Consider the following 19037-nt stretch of genomic DNA (forward strand, 5'->3'; position numbering starts at 1 on the left):
TTTGCAATATGAATCTTGATGAAACTAAATATGATCTTCCTTTACCTAGAAGGTGTTCCAAAAATTCAGAGTATTTAGATCTTTATGATGAAATTGACGAAAGTGGGATTGAAAGAAATAAAAATTTAGATGTTGCTAAACCCACTATATTGGATTTCAAGGAATTTAATTATGAAAGTTGCTCTTTGATTGATTGTATTTCTTTGTTGCAATCCGTGCTAAATTCTCCGCATGCTTATAGTCAAAAGAAAGCCTTCACCGAACATATTGTTGATGCCTTGATGCAATCTTATGAAGAAAAACTTGATTTGAAAGTCTCTATCCCTAGAAAACTCTATGATGAGTGGGAACCAACTATCAAAATTAAAATTAAAGATCATGAGTTTTATGCTTTGTGTGATTTGGGTGCTAGTGTCTCCACTATCCCCAAAACTTTGTGTGATTTGCTAGATTTCCGCGATCTTGATGATTGCTCTCTAAACTTGCATCTTGCAGATTCTACTATTAAGAAACCTGTGGGAAGAATTAATGATGTTCTTATTGTTGCAAATAGGAATTATGTGCCTATAGATTTCATTGTTCTTGATATAGATTGCAATCCTTCTTGCCCTATTATTCTTGGTAGACCTTTCCTTAGAATGGTTGGTGCGATTATTGATATGAAGGAAGGGAATATTAGATTCCAATTTCCATTAAAAAAGGGCATGGAACACTTTCCAAGAAAGAAAATAAAATTTCCATATGAAACCATCATGAGAGCCACTTATGGATTGCCTTCCAAAGATGGCAATACCTAGATCTATCCTCGCTTTTATGCCTAGCTAGGGGCGTTAAACGATAGCGCTTGTTGGGAGGCAACCCAATTTTATTTTTATTCCTTGCTTTTAGCTCTTGTTTAGTAATAAATAAATTATTTACCCTCTGTTTTGGTTGTGTTTTTTGTGTTTTAATTAGTGTTTGTGCCAAGCTAGACCTATTGGATCTTCTTGGATGATAGTTATTTGATCTTGCTGTAATTTCCAGAAACTTTGCGTTCAGTGCCCGAATTACTAAAAATCAGAAGAACGTGATAAAATACTGATTCCAATTTATGCTGATCAATAAACAAATTATCTAGGTCTTCTAAGTTTGGTAGATTTTTTGGAGTTCCAGAAGTTTGCGTTAGTTACAGATTACTACAGACTATTCTGTTTTTGACAGATTCTGTTTTTCGTGTGTTGTTTGCTTATTTTGATGAATCTATGGTTAGTAAAATAGTTTATAATCCATAGAGAAGTTAGAATACAGTAGGTTTAACATCAAAATAAATAAAGAATGAGTTAATTACAGTACCTTGAAGTGGTTTCATGTTTTCTTTCTCTAACGGAGCTCACGAGATTTCTATTGAGTTTTGTGTTGTGAAGTTTTCAAGATTTGGGTGAGTTCTTTTGATGGATTATGGAACAAGGAGTAGCAAGAGTCTAAGCTTGGGGATGCCCATGGCACCCCAAAGATAATCCAATGATACCAAAAAGTCAAAGCATGGGGATGCCCCGGAAGGCATCCCCTCTTTCGTCCACTTCCATCGGTAATTAACTTGGAGCTATATTTTTATTCAACAACATGATATGTGTTTTGCTTGGAGCGTCTTGTATTATTTGTGTCTTTGTTTGTTAGTGTGCCACAATCATCCTTGCTGTACACACCTTTTGAGAGAGTCATCTATGAATTAAAATTTGATAGAATACTCTATGTGCTTCACTTAAATGTTTTGAGCTATGTAGTTTTTCTCTATGCACTTCACTTATATCTTTTGAGCGTTATAATTTTGCTCTATGTGCTTCACTTAGATCTTTTAGAGCATGGTGGTGGTTTGTTTTAAAGAAACTATTGATCTCTCATGCTTCACTTAAATTATTTTGAGAGTCTTAATAGCATGGTAATTTGCTTAATATAAATATGCTTGGTGTTCAAGATATGTGAAATTTTCTTTTGAGTGCGTTGAATACTAAGAGAAGATTGAAGCATGATAATTGTTTTGAGATATGGAGGTGATAATATTAGAGTTATGCTAGTTTAGTAGTTGTGAATTTAAAGAATACTTGTGTTAAAGTTCGTGATTCCCGTAGCATGCACGTATGGTGAACCGTTATGTGATGAAGTCGGAGCATGGTTTATTTATTGATTGTCTTCCTTATGAGTGGCGGTCGGGGACGAGCGATGGTCTTTTCCTACCAATCTATCCCCCTAGGAGCATGCGCGTAATACTTTGCTTTCATAACTTCTAGATTTTTGCAATAAGTATATGAGTTCTTTATGACTAATGTTGAGTCCATGGATTATATGCACTTTTTCCCATCCTTCCACCATTGCTAGCCTCTCTAATACCGCGCACCTTTCGCCGGTATCATACACTCACCATATACCTTCCTCAAAAAAGCCACCGTACCTACCTATCATGGCATTTCCATAGCCATTCCAAGATATATTGCCATGCAACTTTCCACCTTTCCATTTATTATGACACGCTCCATCATTGTCATATTGCTAGCATGATCATGTAGTTGACATCATATTTGTGGCAAAGCCACCATTCATAATTCTTTCATACATGTCACTCTTGATTCATTGCATATCCCGGTACACCGCCGGAGGCATTCATATAGAGTCATATTTGTTCTAAGTATCGAGTTGTAATTGCTGAGTTGTAAGAAAAATAAAAGTGTGATGATCATCATTTTCTAGAGCATTGTCCCAAGTGAGGAAAGGATGATGGAGACTATGATTCCCCCATAAGTCGGGATGAGACTCCGGACGAAAAAAAAGAGGCCATAAAAAAAGAGAAAAGTCCCAAATAAAAAAATGAGAGAAAAAGAGAGAAGGGAGAATGTTACTATCCTTTTACCACACTTGTGCTTCAAAGTAGCACCATGATCTTCATGATAGAGAGTCTCTCGTTATGTCACTTTCATATACTAGTGGAAATTTTTCATTATAGAACTTGGCTTCTATATTCCAATGATGGGCTTCCTCAAATTACCCTAGGTCTTCGTGAGCAAGCGAGTTGGATGCACACCCACTTAGTTTCTTTTGATGAGCTTTCATATACTTATAGCTCTAGTGCATCCGTTGCATGGCAATCCCTACTCACTCACATTATTATCTATTGATGGGCATCTCCATAGCCCGTTGGTACGCGTAGTTGATGTGAGACTATCTCCCCCTCTTTTTGTCTTCTCCACAACCACCCTTCTATTCCACATAGTGCTATGTCCATGGCTCACGCTCATGTATTGCGTGAAGATTGAAAAAGTTTTGAAAAAGTTAGAGTATGAAACAATTGCTTGGCTTGTCATCGGGGTTGTGCATGATTTAAATACTTTGTGTGGTGAAGATAGAGCATAGCCAGACTATATGATTTTGTAGTGATAACTTTCTTTGGCCATGTTATTTTGAGAAGACATAATTACTTTATTAGTATGCTTGAAGTATTATTATTCTTTATGTCAATATGAACTTTTGTCTTGAATCTTTATAATCTGAATATCCATAGCACAATTAAGAAATTTTGCATTGAAATTATGCCAAGTAGCACTCCGCATCAAAAATTCTCTTTTTATTATTTACCTACTCGAGGACGAGCAGGAATTAAGCTTGGGGATGCCTGATACGTCTCCAACATATCTTTAATTTTTGATTGCTCCATGCTATATTATCTACTGTTTTGGACTATATTGGGTTTTATTTTTCACTTTTATATTATTTTTGGGACTAACCTATTAACCGGAGGCCCAACCCAGAATTGCTGTTTTTTGCCTATTTCAGTATTTCGGAGAAACAGAATATCAAACGGAGTCCAAACGGAATAAAACCTTCGGGAACATGATTTTCTCACCGAACGTGATCCAGGAGACTTGGACCCTACTCCAAGGAGTCAAAGAGGCGGTCACGAGGGTGGGGGCGCGCCCACCCCCCTAGGGCGCGCCCCTGCCTCGTGGGCCCCTCGGTGCTCCACCGACGTACTCCTTCCTCCTATATATACCCACGTACCCCAAACGATCAGAACAGGAGCCAAAAAGCTAATTCCACCGCCGCAACTTTCTGTGTCCACGAGATCCCATCTTGGGTCCTATTCCGGAGCTCCGCCGGAGAGGGCCGTCATCACGGAGGGCTTCTACATCATCATAGCCTCTCCAATGAAGTGTGAGTAGTTTACCTCAGACCTTCGGGTCCATAGTTAGTAGCTAGATGGCTTCTTCTCTCTTTTTGGATCTCAATACAATGTTCTCCCCCTCTCTTGTGGAGATCTATTCGATGTAATCTTCTTCTTTTGCGATGTGTTTGTTGAGACCGATGAATTGTGGGTTTATGATCAAGTCTATCTATGAACAATATTTGAATCTTCTCTGAATTCTTTTATGTATGATTGGTTATCTTTGCAAGTCTCTTTGAATTATCCGTTTGGTTTGGCCAACTAGATTGGTAGTTCTTGCCATGGGAGAAGTGCTTAGCTTTGGGTTCGATCTTGCGGTGTTCTTTCCCAGTGACAGAAGGGGCAGCAAGACACGTATTGTATCGTTGCCATCGAGGATAACAAATGGGGTTTATTTCATATTGCATGAATTTATCATCTACATCATGTCATCTTGATTAAAGCATTACTCTGTTTTTAACTTAATACTCTAGATGCATGCTGGATAGCGGTGGATGAGTGGAGTAATAGTAGTAGATGCAGAATCGTTTCGATCTACTTGTCACGGACGTGATGCCTATATATATGATCATGCCTAGATATTCTCATAACTATGCTCAATTCTGTCAATTGCTCAACAGTAATTTGTTCACCCACCGTAGAAAACTTATGCTCTCGAGAGAAGCCACTAGTGAAACCTATGGCCCCCGGGTCTATTCTCATCATATCAATCTCCATCACTTTTATATTGTTTTGCTATTTACTTTGATTTTACTTTTTACTTTGCATCTTTATATCAAAAATATTCTATCTATCAGATCTCACTCTCGTAAGTGACCGTGAAGGGCTTGACAACCCCTAATCGCGTTGGTTGCGGGTAGCTATCGCTTTGTGCAGGTACGAGGGACTTGAGCGTGGGCTCCTATTGGATTGATACCTTGGTTCTCAAAAACTGAGGGAAATACTTACGCTACTCTGTTGCATCATCCCTTCCTCTTCGGGGAAAACCAACGCAAGCTCAAGACGTAGGAACGGCCTTGAGAGGGAAATGTAACTCCTGCGCCAGGGCTTGTGGTGCTCCCGCAGCACGAACTCGTGCCAAACTCGAGATTTGTTTCCTTACTATACATGCACGCAATGATTTAATGGACATTGTAATCTCAACATGTGATGGGGAGCTCTAAATTTGAATTTGAAACTTATAAAACAAAAATATTCAAAACAAATAAACTGGGAGAGAGGGAGTATATCATAGGATGTGTCCCATACAAAATAAGTCCCCTGGTTTGTCACCGCGAAGATGCGGTTAGAAAGGAGCACAACGTCTTCCTACTCGTACGGCAACAAATCGGCCGCAGACAGCATGGTCCGCCTTTGACCGCCATGTGCAAGGTTCGTGCTATCTTATTCAATCTCAACGTGGTTCCATCGTACCAATTCATGCGGTGGCCCATTGCATGGCTGATTCCAATGTTGGGCAAAGGTTCTACGGGAACAGTTTCACCGTTGTAAATGTTGTGCAAATTGATGTTGGTACCCTCCCGTACATATGCAAGCCAATCTCCACTCGCACCGAGCCTAACCTGTGAAATAGTGGGCAGGGGGAGAATTAGGAAATGGACACGGAAGTAGTCTTTAGAATGCATTTAGTACGTGATCAAACTCATCTTACCTGCTCATCGGAGGAAATCCGAGTGCCCCTCAACGTCGGCATCTCAAGGGGCGTCAGCTTGCAACTACGGCCACGTCGCGCTGGAGAGACCCCCAAGGAAACATCCTCGTGCGTTCCATGGAACATCAAGATGCATTTGTATGAGTAGTTTATCTTGTGAGAGAAAAGGATGAATGAGGGAAGGCCTCTAGAGATAGAGATGGACACTACTACTACCAATGTGCTGGCCCGTGCGTTGCAATGGATCCAAAGTCGTAGAATAATACTTGTTCACGTGATTGAAATATAAGCACTCTAGTTTTGATATACATGTGTCTGCAGACATGACAGCTTGTCCATGGAAGTTGAACCACGGCGACCATCACGTTTCTTGTTTCTACCACTAAGCCACTGAAGTTCGGTCCCGTGGGCCCCAAGAGGGAAATGTAACTCCTGCGGCAGGCCTTGTGGTGCTCCCGCAGTACGAGCTCGTGCCAAAACTGTAATTTGTTTCTTACTACTACCAACTAGTACTAGTAAGGTACACGTGCATTGCACGCATGAGATTCTGGTGGTTTGTGCATTATGATTCTACATGTGGAGCTTTCTGGATTCTAACATGTGGCAAAATCTGGTGGAATGTAAGGTTAGGCAAGTTTGATTAACTTAGGCGAGTGTTTGATTCAAGCCACACCTTAGGCAAGCCACACTAAGGCCCCACATGATATACACACACAAAATGTGGCAAGATTCCCTTAGGCTTGCCAACTTGTTTCTCTTGTTTTGAAGAACTAATAACTTTGCCTAAGCTTAGTTGTGGCAAAGTTAGGGTCTGTTTGATTCAAAGGATTTTCATAGGATCTTTGAAGGATTAGAATCCTTAGGAATTTTTCCTACGTTGGTCGTTTGATTCGTAGGATTGAATCATGTAGAATATTTTCCTAAGGATTCATTTGTACTATGTTTCACAGGAATTCTAACATGCACTCCAACCTCTTGAAAGAAATCCTTTGTTTTTCATGTGACACAATCAAACAAACTCAAATCCTATAGGGATCCAATGAACGTGCCATTCCAATCCTACTTTTTCCTATTCATGTGTTTCTGCAATCCTATGAATCAAAGAGGCCCTTAGTCATGAATTAAGTTCAACCATGGAGTCTTCTAGATTATACATGTGGCAGAATCTGGTGGATGATATCCAGCGGCCAGTAGTACTCGGATTTGCCATCTTTGTACCGTCGGATTGGCTTCATCCAACGACCAACTTTCAAAGTTTTTCACACACTATATAGGGGGTATAGATATAGATGTGCCGGTCCGTTGCAATGGATCCAAAGTATATATATCTATTTAGTGGAGTGCACTCTAAACACATTATCTATTTATTTTTCTCTAACCTTCTGTAGCCATGCAACCAAGCCACATAAGCTTCATGGGTGCCCCCCACATCATATTATTCATACTACGTTGATTGAAAAAAAGATAAATCACCCAAATCAAGATCTTCCCGTTTTTTGTTCCTACGATGTTGTGCCGTGCACGTACCTACTAGTTGTATAGTGGTAGTACTAGTAATATAGTATTAGGAGTACAAACTTGGTACTAGTAGGAGTAGTACTAGTACGGAATGCTCCTACTCTATCAACGAGCCCCGTCTGACACCAAATTTCTTGGCTTCCGTGCTACAGCTAGATCTTCCCCTTGTTTCTTTTTTCCAACCCGGCGGCGGGCATGGTGTCAGTTTGCTCAATGGCGGTCCCACATGAAAGTGAAAATGCTAGGCAACACGCCTTCCCTAAGCCATGTGTCGTGCCGGACGGGCCGTGTTATACTCCCGATTCCCGGGCGTGTGGGGGTGCCACGCGAACGCGGCAGGCCTTTTCCTTTTACCAGCAATGTGCTCGTGCTTGCGACGGATCCAAAGTAGTAGAATAGTAGTATTTGTTCACAAACTTTAAAGAAATCACTATTGTTTTGATATACTCCTAATATATTACTCCCTCTGTACCTAAATATTTGTCTTTTTTGAGATTTCAAATGGACTATCACATACGGATTATATAGACATATTCTAGTGTTTCTAGCAAGATGCCCGCGCGTTGCACGAAGTTGATGGAAAAGATAAGCACAACTTATAAATTGACAGATGGAGTACTAGTTACAGTGATGCATATAATTAAGCAAAGCGGTCGCACATGTCGGTATTGACTGGAACGAGAATGCAACAACACAATAATAATTAAGGCCACGATGATGCGATCGCAGTGGTGGTTACAGAAGGCAAGAAGAAAGATGGATCCACGAACATACGACCTCCTCCTCCTCAACTTAGTGTGCCAGGCCACCGACCGACGGCTAAGGAGCGGCGGCTTTTGTGGCGAGGTCGAGGTGCTTCTCAGCAAAGGCATCCAAGGCTTCCAGCCGGTTGAGGAAGGCCAACATCGTAGCGTCCTCACTGGCCTTGTAGATACCTATGTACACAATTTCCTCATACATGTGGATGTGTAGGTCGACGAATTCTTGCAGGGCGAGGTGCCTCGCGGCGAGCGCGACCTCCAGGTGGAAATTCTTTGTGGCGTCGATGGGCAGTCGCAGGGCCACCAGTGCTTGAAAGAGGTTCCGACCATGGAGATCGATTAGGGTGGCAGGCAATGAGGAGCCCGGGCGCGCGGGCTGGAGGAGTACGGCGATGTCGTCCGCGAGCTTCTTGAGTACGGTGAACTTGTTGCTGGTGGCAACGATCATCTGGTCCAACTGAGAGTCGTAGTTGGCGTCGAAGGCGGCCATCCACCAGCCGGTCTCCAACACCGTCTGGAGACGATCCTCGCCGCCATGCCGCAGGCCGGCGTCGTGGACCATCTGGCACAGCCGTTGGCCGCTCACGAGCATCGCCGCCATGGGTCTGGAGTGAGATCTTTTGAGCTTACTGTAGGTGCTTAGGCAAATGCTTAGGTGTGTACGATGCGGTAGATGCATTGGAATGGAGGGGCGCCTTTGTATGAGGGTAATGAGGGCAAACTGCGTTGCATTCACATCGTGCAGCCTATTTTCCCGGACCTCCTCCCATTACTTCCCTCATGCATTAATTGAAGAAGGATGCATTGGTCGTTCAACATATCGGGAACCGCTACTCCCTCCCTCGTCTGCATTAAAGCCGTATCGGGAACTGCGCCGCCCGCTCTCAAATCGAATACTCCCTCCGTCTAGGTGACTATTAAGTCATCTTATGAAAACCAAATAGTAAACACATAGGCATTGTGCATTAACTCTCACGTTGTTTCTTACTTTTTGACATAAATAGAGGAATCAACCAAGAAGAGATGTGGGGCTTGTATGCTTTTAATGACTTGAGACTATCAAACATGACATGCAGTGGTTAGTTCGTTGCACAAGAACAAATACAACCCACGTCAGCACACACGCATCTTATATAGCATCACATCTAATGGCTATAAAAGATGAATGAGACCAAATTATATCTCATCTAGATGAGTTCTAGCAAAACTATATTAATAATACTTAGTACTCCTGCACCATGTATCATATATTAGTATCATGTAGTACTTTATTTATTTATGAGGTATCCAGATGGCACTACACCGTCAAGAAAAGAGGGTAACATCAAAATTATGGACTACTTTTTTGAGTATGTTGGTAAGGTCCGATCATAGTCACTTGTTGAAATCTCTAAAAAAACAAATACTCCCTCCGTCCGGAAATACTTGTCATCAAAATGGATAAAAGGAAATGTATCTAGACGTATTTTAGTTTTAGATACATCTCTTTTTATCCATTTTGATGACAAGTATTTTCGGACGGAGGGAGTAGAAAACAGAGTTGGTGATGATGGTGTGCGTGCCATCCTGCAATATAGGCCGTCGGATTTATATCTAACGGATAGGAAAGAAACTATGGCAATTTTGCAAAATATACCCACATGTCTCTCCACGTTCGCAAATAAGGCCTTCCCTCGTTTAACCTTTTCTCTCACAAGATAAACTAATCATACAAATGCATCTTGATGTTCCGTGCAACGCACGGGCAGCTAGCTTATTTCTTTTAAAATAGTTGCTGCGATAATTGGGTTGAAGTGATATATTTTATGTCTGCCCCGAATGATTTCAGATTCACTAGTAGTAACAAAGAAAAGGTTGCCTTGTTAATTAACAGAAAACAGGGTGAAAACTATCACATGAGGCCGGTAAAAACAAGGCACACCGGGTTCAGCATCATCGTCACTACAGCTATGCGCGCGCGAGAAGTCTACATATCGAGGGGGCTAGCGAGCGAGGCACCGAGACACAATGTTTGAGAGAGAAACCAATTGACAGATTATGATCATATCGAGTTGTCACCTTTCTGCTGTCATTGTTGGGGGGGAGGGAGAGAAAGACGTATCGAGAGTGTGTGCGGTAGGCACAGAGGCACAACTAGCGAGTGTGTGTGTGTGTGTGTGTGTGTGTGTGTGTGTGTGTGTGTGTGTGTTTGAAAGAGGAGTAGATAGATTATTATCAAGATCGATGTGCCACCCTACTCCTTCGGTGCCGGGTAGTGTGTGTGTGTGTGTGTGTATGTTTGAGAGAGAAGCCAGTCGATAGATTAGTATCAAGATTGAGGTGTCACCCTAGTCCTTCGGTGTTGGGAAGTGTGGGTGTGTGGGGGGGCAGTGACACTCACATATCTCTACTCTTATAAAAACCAGAGTTGGTGATGATGGTGTTCCTGCCATCCTGCAATATAGGCCATCCAATTTATATCCGACGGACAGGAAGGAAACTATGGCAGTTTTGCAAAAAGATACCCACACCCCTCTCCGCATTTGCAAATAAGGCATTCCCTCGTTCATCCTTTTCTCCCACAAGATAAACTTCTCATACAAATGCATCTTGATGTTCCGTGCAATGCATGGGCATCTTGCTAGTAGGGAGAAGAAGTTTGTGTGACACATATCTAGCTATATTAAGGGGTAGGTAGATAGCATATGTGTGAGAGACATTAGTGGCTGTGGGTGGGCGGAATTAAAGGGGTGGGCGTGTTAGACATAGAGAGCGTGTGTGTTTCCGTGTGAGAGACTTGTAGGACGGGGTAGAAAGACGAATTTAACCCTGACGGAGGGAGAGAAATACACGAAGTGCGCGTGTGTGATTCCGATGCCCACAGGGAAATGAGATATGTATGCGTGTGAGAGAGATTGCACAATTCATTCACGTATCACTATCTAGCGATCATGGACATGCATCGCTTGAACATAAGTCAATATCTACTTTGTATCATGGCCAAAGGTACAATATCGATTCAACGCTATAAAGATTGGACACTCACATATCACATTTTTTCTATTTAAATAAGCCTTTTTAGTTGTGCATGCCAAAGTTACAGTGATGTTTCTTCAAACAACCAATGTAGCTATCATGAACATGCACCATTGTTACTCTTGCATTCAAATTCATTAGTCTTGGATGATTTAAGTTTCTATTTTGAAGTAATATATGTAATATTCATATATGAAATCAACGGGTATGCAATTTATGAAATGGAGGCTATGTAATCATATGAGGTAACACTTTTAAGTAGCTGACTACAATATCCATTTCTTTTTGTGCGCCTCTACACTAACACGTCAATGCATTATGTTTAAAGTAAATAACCAATGGCACTAAATTATCTATTTACACGAGAAATACATAGGCTAAGCGTTTGATCCCTTTTTTGTGAACACACCACTACACCTGTACGATTGGCCGCGCCCGTGTGAACGTCCAAGTTATCGGCGCATCATCCCGAGTTATTGTCTTTTTTCTGGGGTGGACTTCACACCAGTTATTAACTGCTGACGCGTGCCTCGTGTACACAGTCTAGCATGACCTTCCCGCTAGCACGGTCCAAAATTAGTTCAAACTGGATACGAACGATCCCGCGGGCGGCAAAATCTCCCGCCTCCTTCTAAAATTTCCGCCACCTTAGTCTTTAGCATGCGAAATCCCCCCTTTTTTCCTTGGTGCACGGAGACCAACAGTTACAATACCGCCCTCATCTACATGATAGGTCGGGGCTGCTTTGGTAACTTCCGGTTCCCCCAGTACATGGCACCCCCATTTCCTCTCCCCCTCCCGCAAAAATGACTAACTCCATAGCACCAGAGCATCTTACATCACGCCGTCCGTACTTCATCGCCCTTTCTCCCCTCCCCTCTCGAAACCCTAGACTGCTCATCCACCGGCGTACCATAGCCCATTCACTGCCAGCGGCGTCCACCTCGCCGGATCTGCTTCTGCGGCCGCATCTACTCCTCCCACCTCCCCTAGAAACAAGTAGAATGCTCATCCACCACTGTACCATAGCCCATTCAGTGCCGGCCTTGTCCACGGCGCCGGATCTGCTTCGCCGGTACTCTCGTCAACCGCCGCGCATCTGCGGCGGCTCATTCGTACTCCCCACCGGAGACGCTTCGTCCACACCCCCCGGAGCTGCCCCACCGACGCCCCCGTCGACGGCCTCTGATCCTCTTCGCCGACACCTTCCTCAACCCTACCGGAGCCGCTTTGCCGACACCTTCCTCAACCCTACCGGAGTAGCTTCGCCTATACCATTCTCAACCCTACCGGGGCCGCTTTGCCAACTCACAAGTCCACGGCCTCAGATCCGCTTCCTCGCACCCTCATCCAACCTACCAGAGCAGCTTCTGACACCCCATCCACGGCCGCAGATCCGCATCGTCGACACCATCCTTAACCCAACCACCGGAGTAGCTTCTGACACCCCGTCCACGGCCGCAGATCCGCATCGTCGACACCATCCTTAACCCAACCACTGGAGCAGCTTCACCTACGCCCTCGTCCATGGCCATAGATCCACTTCGCCCACACCGTAGTCCACCCTACCGGAGCCGCTCCACAAACACCCTACTCGATGGTTCTAGATCTCCTTACCGGACCCCGACAGCCAGCGCAGCGTCATCACCCTCGACGTTTCTAACATGATTCCCACAGTCTGGAGAGATGCCAAGCACCCGCCACGGCCTAGGTACTTGTCACCTTTAAACCCGTCCAGCATCACCTGCCCGATGTACTTCAAATATACTAACCGGTCGCTGTTACCTGTTATGCAGCTGACAAAAACTACAAGGACGATGTTTCTTATGGATCTAATAGCTTGGCCAACCAAGATCCTGGACTGAGGCATTGCTATGATCTTGTAAGCGTGTCTCTCTCTCTCTCTTGTATTGTTCTATGCCTGCCAGCGTGCTTTGCTAGGATTTTCGACCATTAATCCCTTTGTGCAGACAATGATTTCTACTACTGGCTGCTAAATTAGATATGTAGATGTCATACATGATACTACCTCGTACCTCCGTTCCTAAATATAAGTCTTTCTAGAGATTCCACTATAGGCTACATACGGAGCAAAATGAGTGAATCTACACTCGAAAATGCATCTATATACATCTGTATGTGGTCCATACTGGAATTTCTACAAAGACATATATTTAGGAACAGGGGCAGTACATTACAAAAAATCATAGGTGGCATGTAGGAATTCCAGTGCACTACATTAGGCTCCCTTAGAGTGCCTGCTAGTCCAGCATACAGAGTCATGGCTAGTTTATGGTACGCACACAATCGTTAATTGGTGGTTTAAATATGCGCAAGGGATATGCAATATTGTATCATGTAGAGATGTCTGAAATTAGCCGTGTCAACTTGCAGATAGGGTTACACAATGAAAAAGTACAAGATGTATGTAGCAATTTCATGGAACATCGCGAAAAAAGGAGAGGCAGCGGTGAGCCTATACAGTGTGCCATGGTACGTCACTCCTCCATTGCAATCATCATGACATGTTATTTGCATGCCAGTTCTATTAGCCAAGATTCTTAGGGACAATTATTACGAGTTATCCTAAGAAAATAAGCACCTGTGAATATAAGCTCCATGTAATAAGCCAACCAGTTCTTTTCATTGTGTTTTCAGCTTATCTTTGGTATGATCAGTGGAAAGTCTAGATTGCATTATATTTTTTTCATTTTGCTGCCCGTATGGAAATTAATTTGACTTGCAAACATCACAAATTGAACCCAGTGCAGTAATTAATATGATAGGAAAACAGACCATCACTATTTGCTCAAAATGCAAATACAAAGATACCATCTACTTGGCACAATCTACTTTGATCAATGTTTTCCATAGAGATCCCATTGCCTAATTTAAACGAAGAACGCATGCCCCACATTTAAATGAAGAACAATTATTTATTGAAATTCGATGGTCCAAGTGGCTGGTTATTATCATATAGCAGCACCACCTGAAAGCATCATATAGCAGCAGTAGCTCATAGCAACTCATCATACAACAGCAGCAGTCTGCAATTCATCATATACCAGCAGTAGCTCATAGCAATTCATCATATAATAGCAGCAGGAGCAGCTCATAGCAATTCATCATATAGCAGCAGCAGGAGCAGCTCATAGCAATTCATCATATAGCAGCAGCAGGAGTAGCTTGTAGCAACTCATCATATAGCAGCAGCAGAAGCAGCTTGTAGCAAGCCATCATATAGCAGCAGCAGCTCATAGCAACTCATCATATAGCAGTAGCAGCTCATAGCAATTCATCATATAAAAGCAGCAAGAGCAGCTCATAGCAATGCATCATATAGCAGCAGCAGAAGCAGCTCATAGCAATTCATCGTATAGTGGATCAGAATGAAAATTTGGCAAAAAATCAGAGGAGAACCTCACCTTGTTGGATGAGCTCATCCTTCAACAGCACCTCAAGGCCATGGCCTGGGAGGAGGGGAGGGGAAATAAGGTGCCTTCTGCCGCAGTGTGGCATCAGCCGTAGTTGTGCAGCGCCCGCCGGAGTAGTGCGTTGGACGAACCATAGTGGAGAAGCTGCTGGAGACCATGAGAATAAGGGGCGGCGCCAGAGGGAGGAGAAGCCAGGGAGATTTGCCCCTACCCGCCGGCCATGTAGCCTAGCTGGACATAGCATCGTCGAGGACAAGGCCAGATGGGACCAGTGGCGATGGCTCGCTGGAGGAAACCTAGTCCTGCAGGCAGGGGATCGAGGTAGAGGGAAAGGGGAGAGGAGATGCAAGCGGGTAGGGCAATGAATGCTTGCGTGTTTGTTTTTACTTGAGGGTCAGGTGTGACACGGGCGTCAGCAGTTGCATTTTGAGTGTAATATAGGCAGACAACAGAATCATTTCACTATTCCCCTTCCCTTCAATTTTTAGTGAGGTTCTACCCGAAACACCCCCCTCCAAAGCGAAATTAGTTAAGCCCAAGCCCGTAACTCAAAAATGACTTATTTACATCTTTTATGGCTTATTTTGACAATATGCCCTGAAAAGGCGGAATCGAACTGGCCCTTAACATGCAATTCAATTGTGCGTGCAATGATGAATAACTCATGCCTGCTATCTATACATTTAGGCATCATCATACATGGCATAACCTAATACATATGCATTCCATTGTAGAATCTGGAATATGCAATGTTTATGTTAGTTCATACGTTGCACATGATGTTTAAATGCCCCTTAAATCTGGTCAGTCAAGTGATGGTCTTTAAGCCTCCTTCTTTGCTTCTTTTCTTGATATGTAAGATTTGCTCACACATCTGTTCAATTGCTTGTTTGCATCAGCCAGCCATACTAGGACTGTTTCCTTTGATTACTTGTTGTTCTTGACATAAAACTCTAACAGAGCTTGTCAACAATTTAAACACTAAGGGCTGTTGTAGTGGGGCCTTGTCTAACTCATAGGTGACATAAATGTTTGGTTTTACACTACAGTAGGCTCTCCAAGAGTACCTGGAGATCCAGTTCGAAGGTATGCCTAGTTTTTACATAGTGCAGACATAGTAAATGCTCATTTCATTGTGTGCAAGTGCAAGAGATGCAGCATGTTTCATTATGTGGTGTTGTTTTGTTATAATCTCATTCTTTTGTGTTCACAGACTAGAAAGTATGCATATTTATCTTCCAAGGAGACGACTAACTAGTTTGTATCACCTTGCAGAGGGGGTGCAATGAAGATAAGATTAAGGATTTCCAAGTACAAGATGTTAGGAAGGAGCCTTGCAAGAGAAGTAGGAGCTACGCTGAGCCTCTTCAACCTGCTAAGGTAAGTCACTATATGCAACTCAACAGTTCAATTCCTTGTTTGTTTCAGGCATATTTAATTTTCTCTTTTCAATTGCTTTATTTGTCCTCAGTTAATGAGATGCCCAAATAATCATTCCTGATGTTCAGTACTTGTATCACTATTAGTTGACATAATTAAAGGCCTTACCATTTAATTACTCTACCGAAGTGTGCCTGAAGCTTTGAAGTCTATTAACCAACTATTATTGCATGAGGCTCACAATCTAGTTTATACTAAGCTAATGATTGCATAGTTTTCCCTGCTGTAGTATGTTTGTATGAAACCCTCTGCTGTTCATTATGCTCCCTAAGACTTTAATTGAGGCACAGAATGGCAAACTACTTGCTTACTTATACGCAACATGCTGTCTAAATTTGTAACTTGTCTGTGTTTTCGATTGGGCCCCAACATCATGCTCCTCTGGTGAGCTAAGAGGGATTTCTATATGCAGGCTGCACAAACTATCTTTTTTATAATTTTTAAAATATCACCTGCTTATGCTTCATGACGTGTAACATTGTTTTTAAAAGTGACGTGTAACATTATTGTTAGTCCTGTTTTGCCATGTAGTACAAAATAGTGTCTTGATCGCTTCACTGTTGTAACTATATTTTTGCCCTAGTCATGTGTACTTACAGAAACATTTCAGGATGAAGTGACATCAACACAAAGATCTGTGAGCAGTGCGACATGGCCGTTACCGAATGATTATGGATTGGAATTGGAATGTGCTGATGTTCTCGAGCATCAACTAGAGGTGGCAAGACAACGTATACATGATTGTCAATGTATAATCAACAAGTTGAGACTAGACATGCAGGTATTAGATGCAGGAGTCAAAAAAAATGAAACAAGACACTAAGGTAACCATGAAGGAATTGGAGATTTTGCAGACTGAAATTTGTGCTATCTGAATCTGGCCAATCCTATTTTCAGAAGAGATTATAGTTCAAATGGAGTTAAGTTGATGCGCGTCCATGAAGTATGAGCTGTATTTGCCCAGTGGGTATAATCGGCTGTAATTTCTTTATTGTATAGTGTAGGATTATTCTACCTTTCTATGCCTTGATCTCTTTGTTGTAATAGTGTAGGCTTTTTAGAGGTGATAGTATTGAGTAGGATAATTCTTTGAATACGCTATATAGTTCAAAGGGGGGCCAATTCGCCCGACCATGGCCCTTCACGGGCCGTCGGATCCATGGGTCTTCTACGTCTCGTAGGATCCATGGGCCTTCTACATCTCGTAGGATCCATGGGCCTTCTACGTCTCGTAGGATCCATGGGCCGCCGGCTCATTTATGGGTCTTGTACGGGACTTTAATGGGCCGTAGACAGGCCTTTAATGGAAATCATACGTTTTATAGGCTGACCATAACGGGCCGTTAATAGGACGTATTTGGTGATGCTATGAAAATGGCCCAACAGACTAACGGTCCACAAATGGGCCGACCGTAACGACGGGCTGAATTTGGCCCACAAACAGAAAATGACAGTAACGGGCCATAAGTAACCGAATGCTGCAAATGAGCCTAAGAATAAATGGGCCCTTAGAAGGCCGAAAGTTAACTTGGGCTGGAAACGGCCCAACGGAATAACGGGTCGTTAATGGGTATAAAGTGATACATTGTTCATTACGGGCCAGTTTCACCATGGGCCGCTAATGGGTGTAAAGTAATACACTGTTCATTACGGGCCAGTTTCAGCACGGGCCGCAATGGGCCAAGAGTTACAAAGGGCCTCATATGGGCCGAAAGACGTCATGGCTATACATGGGCCAGAAGTGAAAATAGGCTGGAATCATATTGGACGGCCCAGATGACGCTACTAGGCCTAATTCGGATAGGGCGTAACGGGCCTTGGGTTAGCGGGCTGTAAATGGGCTATATGTGAACAGGCCGTTAACAGGCTTTCCATGGGCCGACCCACCAGCTTTTGACCAAGTCAAATGGGCCGGCCTTTTCACAGGAATGGGCCACTATTGGACTGTGCCATGTGTCGACGTATCATAGGCGCCTTCTGTCCAGTGAGTGGATGACATCTGTCCCAACAATGAGCCGACATGTGTTTCCTCTAGCCAATGATGATTTTACACGTGGAAAATCCCCATTGGTCGGGGCTGTTAATGGGTTATCGGATCCAAAACCCGACCCGATAGCTTAACATTGTTCCGTTACGGTAGATGCCACGTGTCGATCACCCTTGACGAAAGCACTTCTGTGACGCGCGATTTATTGTCATGGAAGTGGACACTTCCGTGATGATAATTTTGGTAATGTCATGGAACACTTCTACGATAGCACAGGTATGACTATCTTGATTCTGTCATAAATTTGTCATGGATGTACATGCATGACAAAAAAGCGACCTACTGTGACAAACACGTATCATCACGGAAGTGTATTTTTTTTGTAGTGCATATGAGATGTTCCAGGAGTTGAAGTTAATATTTCAAGCAAATGCCCGGATTGAGAGATATGAAGTCTCCAATAAGTTCTACAACTACAAAATGGAGGAGAATAGTTCTGTCAGTGAACATATACTCAGAATGTCTGGGTACCACAACCACTTGACTCAGCTTGGAGTTAATCTTCCCAATGATAGTGTCATTGACAGAGTTCTTCAATCAATGCTAAAGGCTGCGAAGGTAGAAATCAAGAAGGAGCATCAAGTGTTGATGGTCAACAAGACCACTAGTTTCAAGAAAAAAGGTAAAGGGAAGAAGGGAAACTTCAAGAAGAACGGAAAGCAAGTTGCTGCTCAAGTGAAGAAGCCTAAGTCTGGACCTAAGCCTGAGACTGAGTGCTTCTACTACAAAGGGACTGGTCACTGGAAGCGGAACTGCCCCAAGTATTTGGCAGATAAGAAGGATGGCAAAGTGAAAGGTATATTTGATCTACATGTTATTGATGTGTACCTTACTAATGCTCGCAGTAGCGCATGGGTATTTGATACTGGTTCTGTTGCTAATATTTGCAACTTGAAACAGGGGCTACGGATTAAGCAAAGATTGGCTAAGGACGAGGTGATGATGTGCCTGGGAAATGGTTCCAAAGTCGATGTGATCG

The sequence above is a fragment of the Triticum dicoccoides genome, chromosome 2A (genome assembly GCF_002162155.2).
Source record: "Triticum dicoccoides isolate Atlit2015 ecotype Zavitan chromosome 2A, WEW_v2.0, whole genome shotgun sequence".
Classification (NCBI taxonomy): domain Eukaryota; kingdom Viridiplantae; phylum Streptophyta; class Magnoliopsida; order Poales; family Poaceae; genus Triticum; species Triticum dicoccoides.